Genomic DNA, 22,600 nt, shown 5'->3' with positions numbered 1-22,600 from the left:
CTTTAAGGGAGCATATGACATATACAAAAATAAATGTCTAAGGCATCAAAAGCCTAAAGCAACTTTTATTTTGACTGCCAAAGAAAGTTTTCAGATTTCTTTTCGGCTTTGCATACATAAGAACCATTGTGAGGCTTTTATCAGCACTTTCTCTGTCCCCCTTTATCTCAGAAAACTAGCATTAATTATTAAAAGTATTTTTTAAATACCATAAACATAGGATTTGTGTGCCAATGTTTCAGCTCTATTAACATGAAGCATTTTGAATTCCTTTTGACCTCAGACTTTTAGTCATCTAGTTCGAAGCCACTAACTAAAGCCTTTTGTTTGTTTTGCCCTGACTCCCAGTACCTCTGCTAATCTAGAACCTTTTTAATGCATTCTTCTGGACAGCAATTTGCAGGCAAGCTCCTCAAGGGAAGTGAGATCTGGATCTCCCCTGCTGTTGCAACTGCTTTTTAAAGGACTTCTCTCAGATAAAGAAGTTCTATCTTATCTTAAACTACACTCTTATTCTTTTCTATGATTATTGTTTTCAAACATTTATTTGTAAGTAGTAAGTTCTCAGTTGGCATACTGTATCTGGCTCTCTTCTCAAATTTTCTTTTTATTACAGCCTGTGTCAGGGAGAAGCTGACTGTGCATCCATTTGACTGGAAATCAGGGATATTGCCTTCTACAGGAATTCTACTCTCAACATCTTACAGTAATAGCAATGTGCTCAGGAAGTCTATTATTTGGGTGACATGGAGATGCCTTGCTTTCTGACAAACTACCAAGTCATTTTTTATTTATATTATTACTCTTTCTAATGTGGGGAGGGGGAATAAAAATGAAATTAAAATTTCCCTTCTGAGGGAGTTATTTAATTACCATTCATGCCTCTCTTTGCAGTAAATTGGATCTTTCTAAATAGATAAACCTGTATCCAGGATCTACTGGTAGCAGAGGGGATTTCTACTGCTATACTCTTCAACAGCCTCCTACAAAACACAGAACTCTGGTAGGATACTGAGGTCACTCTCATCTCTCAATTTAACACCACCTTCATAATTTCTATATTCTAGCACAGAGCAGGATTCTCATTTCTGTTGAGAAAAATTTCTTTGTACGGAAACTTCTAAAAGTTCATATGGACTAAAATTCTAATGCTATTACCACTTTGGGAGCTCTGTGTCAACTCTTACCTTTCTCTCAGTTCCAGCTCCAAAGCTTTTTTCAGAGAAGGACACAATGGCTGATCAAAACCAAATGGGTACCTATGCTGGGTCTTTTTCCAGGAATTATGTAATTCTTCATATTTCAACATATTTGTATTTTGTATATAATTCTTGAAAAAACCATCCACTGGGCAGCTTATATTCTGTGTGACTTGGGTGATTTGCTTTATCTCATCTGTTCTCTAACACCTGGAGATACCTTTTCTGCAAAACCATCTTCTACCAATAACTAACAATGTGATTTTGTTTATTTAGAAGTGACATATATGCACAAGGACTATGAAGATGCATAATAAAGTTCATGGAACCTCCTCAGTGGTACTCAGTCAAACACAACTGCAAAAAAAACATCTCTTGTATTTTTTAGTTTTTGATGCAACAGCCTGGGAAGAACTCTATTTTTATTGACAACTTCTATATAGATTTTTACATAGAAGGACCTCGAACCTCAAACTTGTCTGCTAGCAAAGGCCTAGAACATATGAAGCAGTTTGGCAACTCTTAGAATTTAGTAAGAATTACTGTTTTGCAAGCCAGTGATGTCAGTTCTCCTAGAGAGTATTTGGTTACTTATCTTTCACAGTAAGAAACACCTCTGTCAAATAGTACATGGAGCTGACAGAAGTTTGGCTGATGAACTTCCTTTACAACTCCAGAAAAAAATCAGTGCTATACCCAGCTGTTTGCTATAAGAAAGGAAATATTTTTAAAAGAATATATTGCATAGATGAAATATAGCACTTTGCCATTGTCATGTGTAGGCTTTTGCTCTGAATTATCTCCAAGTCCAGATGTTTTCTTCAAAACCTTTGCTTCAGAAGCCATAGAAAATTTCCCTCTTGAAATTTATTCTCTGTAGAAAAGGAACACTGCCACCTACCAGCTCTGGCTGGCTGGTTTTGACGTTTCTGGCTGTAATATAGGCAAAGTATTCTGCAATAAAAGAAGGGTATTTTTATTGTGTTTTAATTCTTCTCCATGATTCTGAAACAAAGTGGGCTTAACAATCTGGACCTATATAGATCATTCTCATGATTTATCTTGTGTCTTCTTTAACAACCATATAATTCCTACTCTGTTGCCTCTTTCTCCCATATCACAGCATGTTTTCCTCGGGTCTGCCAGCAACATACTGCCATTCTTCGTTCCAGTCCTTAAAACAGATGTCATCCTAGTAATATTGAAGAGTTTATATCTGTGCTATCTATAGTCACATAGGGTAGAGAAGACAGTAAGGAAAGATGTTTCTATGTTTGGCTTTCGGAATAATTTTTATTTTTCAGAGGAGGTGGGGTTATTCCCCTGAGAAAGTTCTATAATGATAAAATATAGTAGGAGAAACCATTCAGGGGCTAGCATCCACCATTTACTAGCTCTGGTAGAAATTAAGAGAACTTCACTAGAAAGAAAAACTAAAAAGCTTTACCAATCCAAAGTTAGATTGGGTTGCACAGGGCTCTGCCTAGCCAGATAATGAAAATCTGCAGAGAATAATATCGCAGCCTCTCTGAGCAGTTGTAATGCTTAGCCATTCTCCCTCTTCATGTCTAATAAGAAATTCTCTTGCTGGCTTCTGTCCTTTCACTGCGTGTCTCAGAGGAGACTCTGGCTCCATGTTCATCTGACCCCTATTTAGGGAGTAGTTAGGCTCCCCATCATTGTCTTTCTTTCTCCAGGCTAAATAAATGCAGTTCCCTTAGTATCTCCTCATTTGTCAGATGTTCCAGCTCCCTGAATGTCTCAGTGGTCCTACATTGAATTCTCCCTTTTATCAACATCTCAACTTCACTCATAGTCTCAAAACACAGTCATATTACCAGTCAAGTGCTCATTTTTGTCTTATCACAAGAAAGATACTGAGGTGCTGGAGCAGGTCCAAGGAAGGGTAAAGAAGCTGGTGAAGTGTCTAGAGCACAAGTCTTACAAGAGGTGGATAAGGGAACTGGGGTCGTTTAGCCTGGAGAAGAGAAGGCTCAAGGGGGGACCTACTGCTCTCTACAGCTACTTGAAAGGAGGTTGTAGTGAGATGGTTATTAGTCTCTTCTAAATAACATGCGACAGAACAAGAGGAAATGGCCTCAGGTGGAGCCAAGGAGATTAGGTATTAGGAAAAAAATCTTCACCGAAAGAGTTGTCAAGCATTGGAACAAGGCGACCAGGGAAATGGTTGAGTCACCATCCCTGGAAGCATTTAAAAGACATGTAGATGTGGTGCTTAGTGACACAGTCTAAGGGCGGATTGGTGGTGCTAGGTTAATGGTTGGATTTGATGATCAGGGTCTTCTCCAACGTAAATAATTCTATGATGGCTTGAGCAGCATTCAGATGACAAAACGAGGGAGGATATCTGAGCATCTATGAGATACGTATTTTAATTTTACAATCAAAAGCATCTAATGGGTGACCTTTTCTTACCAAGAAAGTCATGATTGCTTTGAAACATACTGTGAACTTCGTATTTCAAATGTAGACTAATTAGTTGGAATACAGTAAAGGATTCCATATTCTGATCTGCTGCTAACCTTCCAATACAATGACTTTACCCTTTCTAGTAACCAATGGTCAGTTGTTTGGTTTGGTTTTTTTTCATTTAAGAGCTACTATTGCTGTATTTTGCCTTCATAAAATTCCTGCTTTCACATACACACTAATGTTAGAGAAGTTAGGATTTTTTATTTTGTCCTCATTATTTCTTAAATAAAGAAGAAAATGCATATTCCTCAATGAAAGGTTTGGGCTGGGGTGGAACTTGACATTATTTGTAATTTATCATTTAATTAAAATATAACTTCTAACAACTAAGCCATCTTTCAAACATATCTCCAATTATTGTCCTAGTGATTTACTATATTAATTCTCTCCCATTGGTAAAAAGGAAGTAATTGCTGTTCTACTCTAGCATGTTTCATTCCAATTTTTACTCCCTATAAATGTGTTACAGTTCTTCTGTTGGCAGTGAGAGAAACTCTCTATAAAAGCAGCATTTACTGCAGTTTCTCTCAGAGCCAAGGAATACATATGCAGCTTGACATTTTGGAGTATCTGTTTTCAAGTACTGATCTACAGTAGTTATTAGAGCTATTGCTCTTACTGTTTTACACTGCCTTAAAACTGAAGCTTATGCTGACTTCTCTTGGTAATTTTTTGTCGTGGTTTAAACCCTAGCCAGACAGCTTGCTCACTCACTCCCAGGGAGTGGTGCCGGGCTGAGAGCAATCGAGGGCCGCCCCCCACGCCGGGGCTCTCCCTTTCCCTGCTCCCAGAGGAACAGGGAGGAGGATCAAAAGAGTGCAACTCCCACGGGTTGAGACAAGAACAGTCCCGCAACCAATGTACAACACAAATCACCACCGCTACCACCAATAACAACAATAAGAGAAAATAACAAGGGAAGAGAATACAATACCACCGGCCAAGAAATGAGTCCAACCCAGAAGCCCGTGTCCTTCCGGGTAACTCCCAGTTACCCCGCACCCCGGGCATGATGTGCTGGGGTATGGAATACCTCTTTGGCTAGCCTGGGTCAGGCATCCCGTCTCTGCTTCCTCCCGGCTTCCTCTCCTCCCTGGCAGAGCATGAGCCTCACAAAGTCCTTGGTTAGGGTAAACATCACTTAGCAACAACCAAAAACATCGGTATCACCAGCACTGTTCCCAGGCTGGAAGTCAAAACACAGCACTGCACCAGCTACCAAGAAGGAGAAAAATGACTGCTACTGCTGAACCCAGGACATTATCCACCCCTTATTCCATACCATTCGCATCATGCTCAGATCCCACATTTTCAATACACCATCGCTCTCCCACATATATACATCCATATACACACAGACCAAGAGAAAGAGATCATTTTCTTAGTGCATGGACCAATCCCTATAATGCCGCCGAGTCCATTCGGTCCATGATGTCAGGTTCCATCTCTTGTAACAATCTTTCAGGGCAGGAAAGGCTGTGTGCAGTATTGGATCGTTGCCTGCTGATGCTTGTCGTTCCTTTACTGCAGAACTCATCCGGTTCTATCAAAGTTCATTCTCTGTTGGGATGATGGTTGGAGGGAAGTCAGGGCTAGTCGCTGGTGACCTGGAGACATCTAGTTGATGGGCTGTAAAAGTATTACACAGCGGACAACAGCATACAATTAAGTTCATTGGCTGTTTTCTCCTAAAATCAAATCCCCTTGAGGTATACATCGGACTTCCCCATCTTCCCGCATCACCCACCAAGTATGTCCAGGTCCCTGAGCAAAAGCAATCCCACGAGTGGGTTTGCCTTTACCTGAAGCAGGAATAACCCAGACTGTCTTCCCCAGCAAATTCTTCATATGCACCACGGGAACTTTGTCCCCCTCTACAATATGTAAAAGTTCTGACTGGGCTGGGCCAGCCCTGTTGGCAGATCCTCTGGTGTTGACCAACCAGGTGGCCTTTGGTAAGTGTGTATCCCAGTGCTTGAAAGTTCCCCCACCCATTGCTCTCAGTGTAGTTTTTAACAGCCCATTGTACCGTTCGATTTTCCCAGAGGCTGGTGCATGGTAGGGGATGTGATATACCCACTCAATGCCATGCTCTTTGGCCCAAATATCTATAAGGTTATTCCGGAAATGAGTCCCATTGTCTGACTCAATTCTCTCTGGGGTGCCGTGTCACCACAAAATCTGTTTCTCAAGGCCCAGAATAGTGTTCCGGGCGGTGGCATGGGGCACGGCGTATGTTTGCAGCCACCCGGTGGTTGCTTCCACCATGGTAAGCACATGGCGCTTGCCTTGGCGGGTTGGTGACAGTGTGATAGAGTCAATCTGCCAGGCCTCCCCATATTTATACTTCAACCATCATCCTCCATACCAAAGAGGCTTTAACCGCTTGGCTTGTTTAATTGCAGCACATGTTTCACACTCATGAATAACCTGGGCAATAGTGTCCATTGTTAAGTCCACCCCTCGGTCACGGGCCCATCTATATGTTGCATCTCTGCCCTGATGGTCTGAAGTGTCATGGGCCCACCAGGCCAAAAATAATTCACCTTTACGTTGCCAATCTAAGTCCATCTGAGCCACTTCAATCTTAGCTGCTTTATCCACTTGTTGGTTGTTCTGGTGTTCCTCAGTGGCCCGACTCTTGGGTACATGGGCATCTACATGACGTACCTTCACCACCAGGTTCTGCACCCTGGCAGCAATATCTTCCCACAGTGCAGCAGCCCAGATGGGTTTACCTCTGCGTTGCCAGTTGCTCTGCTTCCATTGCTTCAACCACCCCCACAGGGCATTTGCCACCATCCATGAGTCAGTATAGAGATAAAGTACTGGTCACTTTTCTCGCTCAGCAATGTCCAGGGCCAGCTGGATGGCTTTCACCTCGGCAAACTGACTCGATTCACCCTCTCCTTCAGCAGTTTCTGCAACTTGTCGTCCAGGACTCCATACAGCTGCCTTCCATCTCCGATGCTTTCCCACAATACGGCAAGAGCCATCAGTAAACAAGGCATACTGCTTTTCACTTTCTGACAGTTTATTATATGGTGGGGCCTCTTCAGCACGCATCACCTCCTCCTCTGGTGACATTCCGAAATCTTTGCCCTCTGGCCAGTCCATGATGACTTCTAGAATGCCTGGACGACTGGGATTTCCTATTCGAGTTCGTTGTGTAATTAGTGCAGCCCATTTACTCCATGTAGCATCGGTTGCATGATGTGTAGAGGAGACCCTGCCTTTGAACATCCAGCCCAGCACGGGCAGCTGGGGTGCCAGAAGGAGCTGTGCTTCAGTGCCAATCACTTCCGAAGCAGCTCGAACCCCTTCATAGGCTGCCAGTATCTCTTTCTCAGTTGGGGTATAGCTGGCCTCAGATCCTTTATATCCCCGACTCCAAAAGCTAAGGGGTCGACCTCGAGTCTCCCCTGGAGCTTTCTGCCAGAGGCTCCAGGGAGGACCGTTCTCCCCAGCTGCAGTGTACAGCACATTTTTTACATCTGGTCCGGTCCAGACTGGTCCAAGGGCTACTGCATGAACTATCTCGCGTTTAATTTGCTCAAAGGCTTGTTGCTGCTCAGGGCCCCATTTAAAATCATTCTTCTTCTGGGTCACATGATAGAGAGGGCTTACAATCGAACTGTAATTTGGGATGTGCATTCTCCAGAACCCCACTGCACCCAAGAAAGCTTGCGTTTCTTTCTTATTAGTTGGTGGAAACATTGCTGTTATCTTGTTGATCACATCTGTGGGGATCTGTCTACGTCCATCTTGCCATTTTATTCCCAAAAATTGAATCTCCTGTGCAGGTCCCTTGACCTTACTCCGTTTTATGGCAAAACCGGCTTTCAGCAGGATTTGGATTATTTTCCTCCCTTTCTCAAAGACTTCTTCCGCTGTATCGCCCCACACAATAATGTCATCAATGTATTGCAGGTGTTCTGGAGCTTGCCCCTGTTCCAGTGCATTCTGAATCAGTCCATGGCTAATGGTAGGGCTGTGTTTCCACCCCTGGGGCAGTCGGTTCCAAGTGAACTGGACACCCCTCCAAGTAAAAGCAAACTGTGGCCTACACTCTGCTGCCAAAGGAATTGAGAAAAATGCATTGGCAATATCAATCGTGGCATACCACTTGGCTGCCTTTGACTCTAGTTCACACTGAAGTTCTAGCATGTCCGGTACGGCAGCACTCAATGGTGGTGTGACTTCATTCAGGCCACGATAGTCTACTGTTAGTCTCCATTCTCCATTAGACTTTCGCACTGGCCATATGGGGCTATTGAAGGGTGAGCGGGTCCTGCTGATCACCCCCTGACTCTCCAGTCTACGGATCAGCTGATGGATGGGAATCAGGGAGTCTCGGTTGGTGCGATATTGCCGCCGGTGCACTGTTGTGGTCGCAATTGGCACTTGCTGTTCTTCAACTTTCAGGAACCCCACAGCAGAGGGATCTTCTGAGAGACCAGGCAAGGTGGACAGCTGCTCAATTTCCTCAGTCTCCAAAGCAGCAATACCAAAAGCCCACCGGTACCCTTTTGGGTCTTTGAAGTACCCTCTCTTGAGGTAGTCTATGCCGAGGATGCATGGAGCCTCTGGACCAGTCACAATAGGGTGCTTTTGCCAGTCCCTCCCAGTCAGGCTGATTTCAGCCTCCAGCACAGTCAACTCTTGGGATCCTCCTGTTACTCCAGAAATATAGATGGGTTCCACCCCTTGACAGCTTGATGGCATCAGGGTACACTGTGCACCGGTATCTACTAGAGCCTTATACTTGTGTGGGATTGATGTGCCAGGCCATCTGATCCACACAGTCCAGTAAATCCGATTGTCCCCTACCTCCACCTGGCTGGAGGCAGGGCCCCTCTAATGGTCGTCACAGCATTGGACACTTAAGTCGTGTTGAAAGGGATTATTCTTCGTTATCACAGGAGCTGGAGTAAAATCAGCTCTTCCACTCCATCTGGGAAACTGATCACCAGAGACTGAAGCCGTAGCTCTCATGGGACGATCAGTCTTGGCCCTTGCTCCCCTCTTCAATTCACTCACCCGTTCCTCCAAAGCTGAAGTAGGTTTTCCATCCCACTTTGTCATGTCTTCTCCGTGATCCAGCAGGTAAAACCATAGGGTACCCCGTGGCGTATACCTTCTGTATCTCCTCTCTTGAACAATAGGACGCCTTTTGTTAATAGCTGAGACGTGTGTTGGTACACGTGAGGAGCCGGATAAATCAGATAGATTGTCCTTCAATTGTTCGATGTCCTGGGACAGTTTTTTCACAGCTGAGATGATGGAAGGGGTGAGATTGTCTTAGAACTCTCAGAGTTTATGAACCATTTCATCCACTGTTAGTGGTACTATGTCATTCCAGGTTACTGTTGCCAATGAATGGGCATATGATGACGGTGCATTCCGTGTAAGTTTTCGCCACATGGGTCGTGTACATTCAACTTCATCTGGATCTATAGGTGTATCCCCGTTATTCGGCTTGATGTGATAGATCATCTCTACGATGGTTGATTCCCTCAGAGACTGGATGCCTTTGTCTATAGTAGTCCACTTGGCCAAACAACTCATAACATCACCCTTGCATGGAAACCTTTCTTTCACAGCTGCCAAGAGCCGCCTCCAAAGACTGAGGGACTTTTTTTCTCTTGCAATTGCTTTTTCAATTCCCCCTTCTCTAGCAAGTGATCCCAGCTGCTTGGCTTCTGTACCTTCTAGTTCGTGACCATCGGCCCCATTGTCCCAGCATCAGAGCAATCAGGTGATGATGTGCTCCCCTGGTTGATGGGTAAAATCTTTTCGCATATTCCACAGCTCGGTTGAGGTCCGAGGTCAAGAAGTTACCTCTTCTTCTCCTTCTTCATCATGTGATGATGACTCCTGATCAGATTCTGGACTGGGTGGTGAAAACATTGTTTCTTCATCTTGCTTCACCCTTCTTGCCTCTTTTTTGCTTTTTCTCTTGCGTACAGGGGCAACCGATATTGGTACGAACTGGTCCTCTGGTTTGGCTGCAGTGATTATCACTGTAGTTTGAGTAGCGACTGTACTTGTTGCTGGGGGTGGTGTAGCTGCTGTGCTTGGAGCTGGGGTAGCCACGCTGTCTGTTGCAGTTGAAGTTTGAGCAGCTGCTGTACTTGCCACTGGGGTAGCTGCTCTGTTCATTGCAGCCAAAGTTTGAGTAGCAACTGTACTTGTCGCTGGGGGTGGTGAAGCTGCTGTGCTTGGAGCTGGAGTAGCTGCGCCGACTGTTGCTTTGCCCTCAGATCCACCTGTTGCAGAATGGCTCCAAGAGCAAGGCCATGGATCCTTAGAGGCCTTGTGCGAGCAAAGCAAAGTGTAGGCCTCACAGGTAACCGGAAACCGGATGTGGGAGGAGAATGTAAAGGAAACCGTGTGGAACTAACCAATACTGTTGTGACTAGTAGGCGTGGCTAACACCATGTGGATATAAGCAATGTGTGCCACGAATAAAGTAGAAGCTTGCTTATCACCCAGATTGGGTTGGCATGTCTTGCTTCTCCTCACCGCCAACAAATGGCGCCCGAACAGGGACGTGGAATACAGGGCCCCGGATAACGGGGACCCAGATAACAGGGCCCCGGATAACGGGGACCTGGATAACAGGGCCCTGGGTAACAGGGACCCGGAACGGTGAGTGAGCGGCACCCGTGGCAGCGGCCGGGGAGCGTGGGCAGTGCTACTGCGGTGGCATGACTGACCCGGGTGCTTGGACTGATCAAAAGGAGTCCGCCGCTGGGGCGAGCCAGATACAGCTGCATCGGGAGGACGATCCAGTATTGGACGATCTGGAGACCGAGGTTACAGGATGATCCAGAAGAGGACGATCCGGAAAAGGCTGGCCATGAAAATGGACCGAGAGGTAGCCCTTGATTTATTACAGCGCTTTTTAGAAAAGCGGGGAATTAAGCCTGATACTCTAAAGCAGCTAGGGGGTCTAGGGGCTGTAGGGAAGCCTAAGGGATTTTTTGTAGATCCTAATACAGTTTTTGAGGAGAGTGAGTGGCGAAAGTTTGGTGATGAGTTATTCGACTTAATGCTTGATGATGATAAAACGGCAAAGAATCTCGGTAAGCCTTGGAGAGAAGTAATAAATTGCATTAAAAAATATAAGGCGGAAAAGAAAATTGCCGCTGTAGCAACAGAGAAACTAGGAACAGACATCCCCGGTCAGTTGAAGCTGGGGAAAGATTATCACAGTATCACAGTATGCTAGAGATTGGAAGGGACCTCGAAAGATCATCTAGTCCAATCCCCCTGCCGGAGCAGGAACACCTAGATAGTGTTACACAGGAATGTGTCCAGGCGGGTTTTGAATGTCTCCAGGGAAGGAGACTCCACAACCTCCCTGGGCAGCCTGTTCCAGTGTTCCGTCACCCTCACTGAGAAGACGTTTCTTCTCAAGTTTAAGTGGAACCTCTTGTGTTCCAGTTTGTACCCATTACCCCTTGTCCTATCATTGTTTGCCACTGAGTAGAGCCTGGCTTCATCCTCGTGACACTCCCCCTTTATATATAGTTGTTAGACTTACTTATAGTTGTGTAATGAAATAAGTGAACAGAATGACCCACAATGTTTTGCTCGCACAAAAGAAAAAAGGGGGAATTGTTGCAGAATGGCTCCAAGAGCAAGGCCATGGATCCTTAGAGGCCTTGTGCGAGCAAAGCAAAGTGTAGGCCTCACAGGTAACCGGAAACCGGATGTGGGAGGAGAATGTAAAGGAAGCCGTGTAGAACTAACCAATACTGTTGTGACTAGTAGGCATGGCTAACACCATGCGGATATAAGCGATGTGCACCACGAATAAAGTAGAAACTTGCTTATCACCCATACTGGGTTGGTGAGTCTTGCTTCTCCTCACCGTCAACATCCACCGACATTCTTACATTCTTTTCCTTTTGAAGGTGCTGGATAGTGTTGAACAAGGCCCTGTAAACATAGGCCAAGCCCCAGCACATTGCCATGATTTGTCCATCTCTGGTATGGCCAGAATGACCACACACCTCATTTAAGTGTTTTACTAATTCTTCTGGATTTTGCAGTTGTTCAGTGGTGAAATTCCAAAGTACTGGAGGGGCTCACCGACCTAGGTACTTGCCCATACTATCCCACACACCCTGCCACTCATGACTGTCCAGCCTCAGGGAAAATCTCTTGGTCCTCCTACATCGTCATTTGACCCCAGACAAGACCCAAACCTGACTCTGCTTAACTCCTGAAATCAGTCAGGGGCAAAACACACTCTGTATGCGTGCCAACATGGTGATTCCCATCACCATCAGCAAACAAGTCTCAACACCATTAAAAGGCCATTCAAAAACTTCAAAACTCTCAAAGGTAAATGATCTGGGGGGAGGACTGGGAGGGTAAAAGAATGTCTCCTTCACAGGTTGACTACCCGAGAAGGAGAAAAAAGAAGTGTAATTGCTAAGCACTTCTATTATATACCTCCCAAAGTATAAAGGTGGTGACCACACTGGGAACATAAGCCAGATCAGTTTCATGATCAATGATTCTATTGTATTACAAGTCATTACCATAAAGTACAATGAGACAAAAACCTTAGCCCAAGCCCCACACTTGAAAAACACTAATACAGCAAATACCGGATGGAAGTAAGGTACGATATACTGAAACTGTGAGATCAAGAGGAACAACCTTGAGAGCCAATAAATCAGCATTGTGACTAGTGACTATTAATCCAGACAGATCTGTCGTTATCTCAATCCCTGGGGCCCCACACTGGGCGCCAAAAGAACTGTCATGGTTTAAACCCTAGCCAGACAGCTTGTTCACTCACTCCCAGGGAGTGGTGCCGGGCTGAGAGCAGTCAAGCCCCCCCCCACGGGGCTCTCCCCTTCCCTGTTCCCAGAGGAACAGGGAGGAGGATCGAAAGAGTGCAACTCCCACGGGTTGAGACAAGAACAGTCCCGCAACCAATGTACAACACAAATCACCACCGCTACCACCAACGACAACAATGATAAGAGAAAATAACAAGGGAAGAGAATACAATACCACCGGCCAAGAATTGAGTCCGACCCAGCAGCCCCTGTCCTTCCGGGTAAATTCCAGTTACATCCTGGGCATGATGTGCTGTGGTATGGAAAACCTCTTTGGCTAGCCTGGGTCAGGCGTCCTGTCTCTGCTTCCTCCCGGCTTCCCCTCCTCCCTGGCAGACCATGAGCCTCACAAAGTCCTTGGTCAGGGTAAACATCGCTTAGCAACAACCGAAAACATTGGTATCACCAGCACTGTTCCCAGGCTGGAAGTCAAAACACAGCACTGCACCAGCTACCATGAAGGAGAAAAATGACTGCTACTGCTGAACCCAGGACACTTTCATGTTACCATAAGTAAAAAAATGGCTTTGCATAAAAATAAATGTTGATATGGACAAAAAGTCTTCATGCAGTTACTGCAGTTTTCCAGGATCTTCACTTTTTTGGTTACTGGAGAACAAAACTAAGAGAAATAAAATTAGTCTCTTTAAATTACTGGAGGGCCTTCTTAATTCCATTATGCACCAACTGCAAACATAGATTACCTTCAGTTTTAGAAACAAAAGATTTATTCATTTCTGAGGGATGTGCATCTGTTTTCTCGTATCTCACCTGTCTTCTTAAATAGTAACAGCTAGACAATAAAAAAAATCATTTTTGCACTCTGATTTCTTATTGTAAAGAAGGGCCAACCTTCTAATCATAACATCTTCTGTACCAAATTTAAGACAAAAAGGAATCTCAAGTTCTTGCTAAAAGACAAACACAACCTGCCTCAACATTTCTTCTTTACAGGAGTTATGATCAAGCCTTCCAGGTAATCCTACTCCCCCGAGGCATTCACAACACAGGAAATAGAAAGAAAAACAATGCCTTCCTTGTTAACTAGAAATTAAAATTATATCTAGAAAGACTAAATATTCAGTAACAAAAGTAAATTGAAAAACCTGTATGCACACAAGTTACGGGATTAGATTTTGTCTAGATTTCTGAGCAAAGACATGCTTTTAGACTACATGCTGTAGTGTGTAAAAAGGAGGAGAAAACAACTTACTTTTACTTACCCCTTTTTTATACTTCAGGGGCATCATGTTACTTTTTTTGTTTGTAATAGGGACCTTCTTAAAGTATTTAACAGACTAGTCTGATCTCCCATAAAGACTGTAGTCTTTAATGTATCTGCCCCCAAGACACTGGAGCAACAGACGCATCTTCTTACACCTCTTTCATGCATTCATTACAGTCTGTGCCATTACTGATTCTATTCAAATCCTCAGCAAAGCACAACTAATACACCTCTAGAGGTCCTACACCTTCACAAATAACAGGTCAAGCATCAGAACTCTCTCATAACAACTGCAGCAATTCCAGTACTGATATCAGAACATTTCCTTACAGCTGTTTATTGGGGGGAGAATGGGACTTTTTCAGAGCAATATAGAAAAGCCCCATTTTAAAGCTTTTTTTTAGTTACAAAATCTGCTCAAGGAATTCTCACACAGTAAGTTCTCTACTCATAAATAACATCTATATCTAATTAATTAGCATGCAATGTTTTCATTTTAGCTTCAAATCTCCTTTTAACTAGAGCAAGATTGCCATTTTTATAAATTTCAGTTATAATCAAGTTCTCAAGTTCTTTGATCCAGCTGCTTAATGTACTTTTACATAAATATGAGTTTATTGTTATATATTTAATGTAGATTTATGGCTGTATGAGATTAACTATTTTACCATTGAAGTTTCTGGATGAAACAAAAAGAACTTGCAGATAGTTGAGAATAAGTCTATCCACATGTTTTCCAGTACAATAAATAGAAGGTAGTTTCTCCTTGATGCCAGTAAGACTCTTTCAATGTGCTTAGTAGATAAGTTTCAAATCCACACAACCAGGGATAGCAGTTGTCATCTTCTCTCTTTGAAAGATATCTAGGGAAACTCAGTGCTGTTACTTTCTGGTCCACAGGAGGACAAAGACATTTCTAGAAATGGTCTTTAAAAAGCAATTTGATTTTCACTGCATACAGGCAACTTCACAAAGCTGGTATGTAATGTACTAGCTCTACTCTGTTTCAAAATACTTACCGTGTTCTGTTCAATTTGCCACAAATATTTTTAGACATCAACTCAAGAAAGCAAAAAATGGTATTCTTTTCTGCATATTACTGTTACTATGAAAATGAAGAAAGGACTCTGGGCAACTTGCCAGTATCCTTTCAATTTTCACACCACCATGATAATATTTTTCCCAGTGTTTTTCAAGAAACTCAGGATGATCCACGGCTAATGTTAGATGATGATAGTAATGAGCAGATTGCTAGTTCATCTGGTCTTCAGAAATTGCTTCAGGCCCTGCTTGTGAACAATATCTCCTAAGAACACCCTGTTGCCTTACTATTTCGACATTCACTCACAGACATGCCACATTGCTCTTCATTGACTCTGCACCACCACTACTTTATTATTTTCTTTCTGAAGCCACAGAAAGCACCACTCTGAATACAACCCCCACTGAAAATCCAATAGATAGAAATCATTTGTATTAGAGAAGAAAAGTGTTCTTCGTATATATCAAACATTTGACTGCCTTGGGATTCAGAAGCTGCATAGAGTATATGCATGGTTCATCATCTACTGCTCTTCTTGCATGGTTCTTCATCTCAAAGCAAGAAAAAATTAAAACCATACAGTACAACCAAGTTGAATGTATGGAGCATGGTTTTCCACAGCATTCTCATTTGGTGACAACAGAGGTTTTGTCAGTTATCAGTAAAAGTGGTATATTGCAACACCAAATTCTGGTACACAGTACCTTTGTTTCATGGTTATAAAGAAATTATGTATTTTATTTTGTAACTCAACAATTAACTATTTTATAAAATCTTATTATTGCAATAAATTAAAAATTCCCTGAGCTGTAAAAAGCACACTTTTCGGGGTCCCTTTTCACTGTTTTGAAAGAATTTTTATTGTAGAATTTGCTATTTAAGCATAATGTGTCATTTCTTGGGCTTTTAAGTAAAGTTGGCTGTTTAAAAATCACGTTTTTTTAATTTTCCAACATGGTCACATAACTCAGGAAATGACGTCACCCTCCTAGTGCCAGAAATCAGGTTGGAAGTCCTAAATCTCAGCACCCTTTCTCAGCCAGTGACGCAAGCAGCCTGCTGAAGTGAATGAAACCTTTGTCTCCAACCGGGATCTTTCATGTGTTTTTTTTTTTAAGAACTCTACAAAGCCTAGCTCCTGAAAACGCTCACAAAGTAAACTTGAAAAGATAAAAATCTCTAAAGTGAAAAAATAGGTTTCAGAATAGGATTCAGACCTCTCAGGATTAACTGCTGACAACATCCCTGTGTTTTAAGTAGCAACTTATTTTTACTTAAAAACCAACCAGCCAACCAACCAACAAAAACCACACACACAAAAAAAAAAAACAACACAAAAAATCCCCCACAAAACACTATTTAAAATCTGATCCCTCATTTTGAAACAATTAACAACAAATGTGCTGATTCCGAACAGCAAATATGCCATGCAGTAAGTAATACCAACAGGAACACTGAGAGGCTGCTTCTTTCCCTAAGTCATATCAACAATTCAGGAAACACTTCAGCTGACGATTAACAAATCACAGCACAGTAATGTAAATGTAGCCACCTATATATGATTATAATTAATGGAGAGAAAAATTAGAGTCCAACCCAGGTGACTATCCAGTAGGTGTTTAGGGAAAGCTGTTCACTCTCCAGTATCTATTCATGTTTTTGCAAGTAACTCTTGCAGCATGAGATGGGGAGAGATCAAAAGCTACGCTGCCACCAAAGCAGTACCTGAGGCTATGTGTAAAAAAACCCACCAAGACATCTTTCATTTCTTCTACAAGTCTTCCCCCATTATCAAAATTGTATCAACCTGGGTTCAACTCAAACAGCTATAAATAATGCTTATGACACTGAGTCTTCACACTGTTATGCCAGCTAACTGAATTCAGACTAAAAAGCCCTAACAGTTCAGTGATAACCCTTCAAGTGCATGAAACAACTTTAAGCAGCAGACCCAAACATACATCAATCCTTGTCTATCCACTACTGAAAATAAAACAAATTATTCACAACACCCAGATGACATTGTATAAATCACTGATGAAAGTCGCCATGACTTTTTAATCAACAGTGCGTGCAGTGTGGGCTACTTGTGTAGCTCTTAGCATGTTTCAGTGAAGTTCCCCAGCAATACAGTATCTGTGTTTACAGAGCTAAAATTGTGGCATTGCAAGAACATGAAACGCCACACATCAACTCCAGCTCTACAGCAGCTGAAGAGCCTGTGGGGAGCCACTTCAGATCTTAGACATTGCCACTTCCTGAAACATACAAAGAACACAAGGTCACACAATACCCTGGACCAACATGATTAAGAATACTCCTTTAGCAAATAAAAATCAAGTTCTAGCACTCTTTTGTTCTCTCCTTTCATCCCTAAAGCCCTGCACAGAAGTTTACTAGTTAAGAAATATTGCATAATTCTCTACAGCAGGAACATTTTATTTTTTTCTATCTTGTCATCAAAGGTACAACCCCTATTCATCTAAATATCATCCACACTTCTATAGAACTGTTGCAGTTTATGCCCAAGTCAAATGAGTGGAAAAGCATCAAAAGTCCTTTCATGGAGGTCAGTGAAAGAAGTGGTTTCCCAAACAGCTAGTTGTCTTTCTCCTCCCCTTAAGCAAACGTCCCAGGCTTTGATTACCTGTGTCAATGGTACTTTCTTTACACTAAGTTATACCCCAAACACAGGGAAAACCAATACAGGTTGCCCCTGGGTAATCCCAAATCGGCCATTTCCAGTATCACTTGGACACAAAGGGGCACAGCAGCCACGGTACAGTTCTGCCCACCTATCACAAAAATTCACTACTGCTCCCTGTCAACCAAGAGAATCTAGGACACAAAGTACACAATTACAATGGTAAATATTTATTCATGCACATAGGGTGTCCCAGACAAACTGGAGCACCCCAAATGTTCTTTTACACAGGGTTCTTATACCCTTCAAGTGTTCAGGTACAACACAAATAGACTGATCACTAACACCCACACTACTGATTACTAATCATAGTAAAACTATGCAATTACATTTTTGCAGCATTCCTGCTGCTTGTCTATGTATTCAGATGTCCCTGGAGTCTGTCTTGCTATAGTTACTTATCTATGATACCAGACCACACTAAGAAGGTTTCAAAGACATGTCAGAGGGGCTAGGATACTGCCGTTATCTTGGTTATGCAGGTGTACCCTTTATCCTTAATGGACAGCTTTAAGCTTCCAAGAAGCAAAGTCCTTATTTTCAGGGCCAGGTTGTTCTTTAGTTTGTTTTACTTAAGTGTGAACAATACTAAAGCATCCAGTAAAATTCCACTACATCATTACATTACAGTGTATAATCTGAATATACAAATTAACAAAGTTAATATTCCATCAATCACACTGTAAAGACCGATTGATACAATCATTAGGGAAGGGAAAGTTTGTAAAACCTCCCAAAGGGCTGCGGCTTCAGGCAGGCAGTGGGAAGGCACCTGGGCTCACTGCCATCCTTTCTTACACAGGCAACAGCAGATTGTGTCATTTCTACTTTTAACTTGTGCCAGCACAGAAGACAGGTCCCATTTGTAACCTCTTTGCTAGGTTAAACTGTCCTGCAGAAACATCCCACGCCTTTACACCAGCCTTTGTCAAATCCCACCGACAACGTATTTTCACCTCACCGACTACAAGCCACTGACCAGAAATCACGGGGCTGTTTTCACCTTGCTCTATACAGCCTCTACATTCAAACTACAATACAGCTGCCCGAGGCCACCGGTGCGAGAAGCCGGCAGTGGAAACCTGCCCTTCCCCTCAGGCCGCTGCCCCTGGAAGGAGGCAGAAACCGCCATTAACGTCAGGCCAGCTTTACTTTCAGTACTGCGGCCTTGCAGAGCTCTTTTACTTACCACTCTATTTGTAATTGAGCCATTTGCCAGGAGATGGCAGCATAAGATAAAATATCCCTGAATTTTGGTCCCAGCTGTTAACTGAAAATTGGCGTCCCCGGCATGGAAATGCGGGCTTCCTAGGTAGCCTTTTACAGTAAGATCTCGATTTACAGAAGTAAGCGGTGGGCTACAAACCCCTTCGACATACCTTAGTTATTAAACGACAAGGTTGATAGCAGCAGGTAGAAACCAATTTGTTTAAAGCGTGTTCAGGTTTGGTGACAGCAAAAGCTGCAGTCACATAAGGGAGAGTGAGCCAGGATCATAGGCCAGCCATCGCTTTTCCTGGTTGAACTTTGTGAGGTTGTTGCTAGCACACTCTTCCATCCCACAGAGTGACTCTCCCTTCCAAAGTGTCCACCTCCCGACGCAGTTTGGTACTGCTGGAAGACTTGGTTAGGGTACACTTGATCACATCTTCCAGATCATTTACAGAGTATTAAACAGCATTGAAGCCAATATCAATCCACTAGTGATAGACTGCCGCTTTGAAAAGGAGTCGCCTTCTCACCACCAGCTCCTGAGGGCAGCTGGTAAGCCAGATCCCCACTCACAGCACAGACCACTTATCCACTTATACTATATGTATCCGTTTCTTAAGGAGGAGATGTGGGAAACCATACAGACAATGTCCATCACTCTCCCCATACCAAGTGAGCAGGTCACTTTGTCATAGAAGGCGATCAGGTTTATCAAGTACAATTTGCCCCTACTGAATCCGTGCTGGCTTTTCCCAATTACACTCTTCATTTGACCTGTGATAGCCCCTAGGAGGATTTGCTCCATAACCTTCCCAGGGATGGAAGTCTCAGATACCACTGGAATACCATCTCAGATACCACTGGAAATTCTGGAATTTCTAAAATAAAAAGATATGGGGAATGCTAATCTGCCAGGTCAACAGTCTGGATAAATTTAAAAACATTCATAACTGATAAACTGGTATTCTGCTGAAACACTGTGCTGTAAATTCTTCCACGCTCTAAATGGAGTTTCATGAATAACACTTGACCAGAATAGCAAGAAAATAACTAACTTTTATACCTTCATATGCAGTAGGCAGAAGAGAATCATACACTGAGCCTTTATGTAAACTTGGACAATTTGACCAGTTACAAAGAAATGTGTACTATAATAGCTCTCTATATATCTGACACAAATTTATCAGATTTATGGTATAAATATATCTGATTTATGGTATGAATTAATTTTTTTGTGCTTACCTCAAATATCAAATGCCAATTTGATGCTTCTGGGTCAATTAATTAGTTGTATTAGTTGCAAGCTTACTTAAATTACCCTTCTCAATATATTATGCTTAAAGAATAAATTATTCATCTCACAAAACTTGGCTGAAGAGTCTTGCCTCTTCCTAGCCACAGTATTTACATCAAGGCAACAAACAAGCACCACAATATTTGTCTTAATTAATTAAATGATGAGGAATAGATTCAAGTATGCCTAAAAAAAGATACATGGAGCTTACAATTTGTCAAATTGTAAGCTATACAACTCTGGGATTCAGAAAACAAAGACACACATCTCCAGGAGGTATGTGCTATTGTACTATCACCAGAGGTCTATGCTTTACAACTTCCTTTTGAGTTATCGTACTGTCTTTTGAGCAGAAGATAAATTTTTGGATTTGGAAATAAGAAATACACTTTTGTGTTCTGGACTTGACTGTGTGTGACTGAAGCATGTTAGTAAGCCCACATTTATTCATGTGTAAGTGAATGCCTGGATCACATATTTGTGTGGAATATTTTAGTGTCTGATTTCTTCTGTCACCTGTTATAACAAAACTCAATAAAACCTATTTCAATTTAGGAAAAAAAATGCATGCTGACTAGCGACAGAAAGCAGATGTTTGGTGGGACACTGCTAGCAATGGTTTACATAAATTTGTCTAACTTGATAGCTGCAGGTATAGGTTAAAAATTACAATTTTTGGTTAACTGTTTCCCCTTGGGACATTCTATTTTCATCTTCAGTGCGCATGCTTAACCAAAGTTTCATAGGTTTTGCTCCTTTTTTCATTTAAAAAAACATACAAGAGCATAGAAATGTTAGATGTTACATGGGACCTTGATTGTACATATATTCATCAGTTGCCCTATTAATATTTTTTTCCATACAACCATGCTTTTCCACTCATTCTTAAAAGACAACAAAACAACAAAACCACAGCAAGCTCTTTAAATCACATTTTCCTTATATCTCTAGCTCACCTACTTAACTACCAAACCTTACTGTTTATTCTGTAATGGCATTTGTTGTGCTTTGCTTTGGAGAACGTTTGGCTGTTTCTAAAACATAGTTCAAGGTAATCCTGACATAAACAACATACCTCAAAAATCCCTGAGGTGAAAGTGACTGGAGTCTTAAAAAATGTTTTTATAACATGTCCTCAGACCATGTAAACACAATAGGCCAGGTTCTACCTGAAATTTGAGTTGATTTGCACTTGCTAACAGCAAATTAATTTGATTTGGTAATCTTCCCTCAGCAGTACCTACAAAGGGTCCCTGAAATGATGAACTTTACACATTTTACCTAAACCACCTGCCTGCTGCAACCACGCCAACAAAGCAGCACTCGGGGAAACTGCAGCACAAAGCGATGCTCAGTGCAGCTGCAGGGCAGAAGGCAAGGACAGAGCTGGCACAGCACTGGGGTAAAGGCAGAGGTAAATTTGTCAGGTAATATTTGGTTTTTACAAGCTGGTTCAGGGAATGTTTCATGGTTCACGTAGGTGTCTTCCATTCTTCTACATATTTTTTTGTTGAAGGACATAAATTATTGTTGGACATTCTCATTATTTAAGTGGCATTGCGGATAGTTATGACACCTGAGAACACACAACAGCTCCTTAGCTGTTGGAAGAGGTTGTATCATCAGTTTAGGCCTGTGATATTTTGGAATTTTTGCATCTTATACATGCAATTTACCAGCAGCACATTATGTTCTGACACCTCACTTCAGTGGACTAGGTCAGAATTTGGATTTTATAAATAGAACTTTGTGACTTTATCACACATGATCTTTAGGACCCATCTTTTGGCTTTGCAGTCTACTAAAGTGCCACAGCTAGAGTCACCAGGCATATCTCCAGTGAATAGTGAAGAAAGGAAACAGAAGCTGTAGGAAGAAGCTAGAGTTTCATTGTTAGAGAAAATGCTGTAGGTGAAGAGGACTTTGTTTTATTTGCAGACAAACACAACTAAAAACTAGGTCTGATATTCAAAGGTGGTTCAGTGCAGTTTTGTATGAACATTTCCAATAATCAATACGTTGGTGTATAAAAATAAGCCAAAACACCAGTCATCCCTAATTCGGAGCATGTCCAATCTATACTCTTCACCTTGTTAATCTGGTTCACTTCGCATATGCTACTATTGAAAGCAGTTTACCCATATTCGGTCAATTGCTGAGGTGAGTAGCTCGAGAGAGGACGCCTTGAACACCGGAGCGGGGGGGAGATCAGCGTCCAGGAGCCTCAACTCAGAGCGGCGAGAGCCACCGAGGGAGCCTCAAGTCCTCGACAGGACCTGCCCATGAGCCGGCAGCTCAGCTGATTCGAGCAGGGACTCACAGGGGGCGGAGCCAGGAGGAGCGGCACCAGCCCTGACTGGGTAAAAACCTGCCCCAGGGAGCGCGGCGAACAGAGCGGGTCGAGGCAGTTTGCGCGGGCAGGCGAGCGGGATGGTGAGCGCTCGGCGTATGATCAGGGCCCGGTCTGGGAGCTCTGCTCTGGCTGCCCCGGCGGTGGCCAGCGCAGGCACCCAGACAGAGCCGATGAGAGGGGAGGCTGCAGGGCAGAGCTCGGGGTGTAGAGAGTGCCT

At 42.8% G+C, this 22,600-nt stretch overlaps 1 long non-coding RNA gene across 1 annotated transcript; it reads right to left on the bottom strand.

The window, feature by feature from the left end:
- Positions 1-15,553: 15,553 nt before the first annotated feature.
- LOC134156730 (uncharacterized) lies at positions 15,554-22,169 on the bottom strand. The gene is made up of 3 exons (XR_009962041.1): positions 21,707-22,169; positions 18,710-19,614; positions 15,554-16,551 (listed from the first exon to the last, which is right to left on the bottom strand). It is a non-coding gene; the product is annotated as an uncharacterized LOC134156730 (long non-coding RNA).
- Positions 22,170-22,600: the final 431 nt, after the last annotated feature.

The sequence above is a fragment of the Pezoporus occidentalis genome, unplaced genomic scaffold, assembly GCF_034315485.1.
Source record: "Pezoporus occidentalis ecotype Australia unplaced genomic scaffold, CSIRO_AGI_Poc_V1 ctg9, whole genome shotgun sequence".
Classification (NCBI taxonomy): Eukaryota; Metazoa; Chordata; class Aves; order Psittaciformes; family Psittacidae; genus Pezoporus; species Pezoporus occidentalis.
The sequence above is the reverse complement of the archived record's forward strand: the minus strand, read 5'-3'. Positions and strand labels throughout refer to the sequence as shown.